The sequence below is a fragment of the Petromyzon marinus genome, unplaced genomic scaffold (assembly GCF_048934315.1).
Source record: "Petromyzon marinus isolate PM22_M1 ecotype Great Lakes invasive population unplaced genomic scaffold, UKy_Petmar_22M1.pri1.0 PM_G_Scaffold_52, whole genome shotgun sequence".
Taxonomy (NCBI): domain Eukaryota; kingdom Metazoa; phylum Chordata; class Hyperoartia; order Petromyzontiformes; family Petromyzontidae; genus Petromyzon; species Petromyzon marinus.
In genome coordinates, this window is record NW_027423005.1 from 1110001 (window position 1) to 1112500 (window position 2500).

Here is a 2500-nt window from a genome sequence, read left to right on the forward strand (position 1 = left end):
TTATTGTTCTATGATTCCCTGTTATCCATGAATTGTTTTCTGTTTGAGATTGGCAGTATACCAACCCCCGACCATCTGTTGTTTGATATAGTTTATTTGACCATTTGTTCTGATTTAAAGATTTCGAAGGAAATTTGGAGCCTGCAATGATATGGGCCTGTTTTAACGTTGCAATAGTGTATGATTGTTGTGATAATGCTCTTATTGCTAGATCATCTGAAGTTATCATTTTGTTGTGTCTGCTTATTATAGATAGTGCAACTGAGTCGCATAAATTTCTTATGCCCATTCCTCCGTTGGATACTGATGTATAAAAGAAACTGTCGGGCGTATCGTGTGGCAACCTGAGCAGAAGCTTTACTGTTTTCCTAATTTCAGAATCAAGTGACATCAATAAACCCTTGGTAACTTTTCCGAGGACCAATTGATGAATAATACGAGGTATCAAATTGTTATTGATTAAATATACTTTCTTTTCTGGCTTTAACGGTGCTCTGGTCAGTTTGTTTAACATTGCTGCGAGCAGGTTACAGCTTATAGATCGTTTTCCCCTTGGGTCAAATTCAATGCCTAGATATTTGAATCCCTTTACATATGATACCGGATTAATGGGTTCGTTATTTATAAAGTACGATGATGTCGTTGCAACACTAAATGTCTTCTGTTTGCCGTACTTGATAAATCTTAACGAATTGCATTTGTTTATATTTATTTTCAAGTGTCTGTCATCGAGGAATTTAGTAGTTATATCCAAGAGTTTATTCATGCCACATTCCGTTTCTGCAAATAGGATAAGGTCGTCTGCAAACATCATTGAATTTACTTTCTGATTTCCTACATTAACTCCTATATATGTCGGCAAGTTATCCAATAGTTCATCCATAATCATGTTAAATAGTAGCGGTGAAAGTGGATCACCTTGCTTTACGCCTCTTTTTAGATTTATGTTACGCATTGTTGTCGATCCAAATACAATATCAGTTAGATTACACTTATAGATGTTGGTCAAGTACGTTGTTGATTCCTTTGATAAGTTAAATCGCTTTAAGGCTCTAATAATCGATTCGTGGCTGACAGAATCGAATGCCTTACTGAGGTCTATTGACACTATTTGCGTGTTTTCGTGCTTTTGCCTGGCGTTGTGTATGATGAAGTGTAGTAATGCACTATTTTCGAAACATCCGTCTACCGGGAGGAATGCTTTCTTCCTGTAATTAAGCTTTAATTGCTGTCCTAGACGATAACTTAAAATTTTGTGTAATAGCCTAATTACAATTGATGAGATGGTTATGGGTCTCCAATTTGAGGGTTTTTCTAAATCCTCTTTAGTTTTAGGTATAAGTCTTGTTCTGTGTTGTTTCCATATTTGTGGTATATCCTGTAAATAAAGGATGATATTTAAGATATCTAGTAAATATTTTATTGGTAAAGTCCTAAGATCGCTAAGAATAATGTTGTCCTGTCCAGGTGACTTATCCTTCATAATTGCTAGGGTCTTAATCAACTCATCTAAGGTGATTGCTTTTACGATATCGATGCAGGATTGGTCGTTTTTTAATTTAAAGGGTATATTATCTGGAGGAGAGTTTGACTCGAATAAAGTAACGAATGTTCCCCGTATGCTTTCTTCAGTTGGGTATATACTTGGCCCCGATCTATCTGAAGTAATCTCGTCTAATAGAGCTTTCTTGTTCGTATGGTATAAATATTGATACCCCTTGTATTTAGTTTGCTTTGATTGTCTTCGATGCCTATTCTCATCTTTCTCCTGTTGGTTTACACGATCTTTCCTATTAATTGGTTTACTTCGATTTAAAAACTTTTCTACATGAGAATTGAGTAGCAGTAACGCCTGATTGTGACTTAAATTCTCGATCTTTAGATCGGTAATTATGACCTGAAGATCCTCAGCTGCTGTCAGTGATTGTTCTTTTTCGGCCCTTATTGCTGGCTGATCTCCTTCAGAAGGTGTAGTTGTTATTTCCGATGTTGTCGGTAAAACTAAGTTAACAAGGCATTGATTTTCTACCTTATAGGTGGTTTCTTTCAATGTCCTTACCAATTCCTTATACTTGATATTTCTCCGCTTCCCTTTAATCGCTTCTAGCGTTCTGTGTGGCATAACTGAGTTCTGTATTAGTTGATTCATGTTTATGTCCTCATCATTCTGTTGGGCTTCTTTATGGGCCATAATTTCTACCTCTTCTTCTCCCCATCTAACTTTCCTTCCTGGTGCGTTTTGCTGTAGTCTAGCTTCATGTTCTGTCGGATGAGTTCGTCTAGTATGTACCCCTAAACCTGTTTTCGTAGTAAAACCTCTGCTACAATATGAACAACTAAATAGTGTTTCCTCAATTGTGGTGGTTATAGCACTAGTTTTACCTATTAAACTTTTGCAAGTTCTTCCGTAGTGTGACGCTATCTTGTGTATGCTATCTGCTGTGCGATTACAAATTCGACATTTATACGTTTTGTTTGCGTGCGGATGTACCCGTGTCAT

General features: G+C 36.6%; 1 pseudogene; it reads right to left on the reverse strand.

The window, feature by feature from the left end:
* Positions 1-2500, reverse strand: part of LOC142917770 (28S ribosomal RNA) — an 8693-nt pseudogene that overhangs the window by 1955 nt on the left and 4238 nt on the right.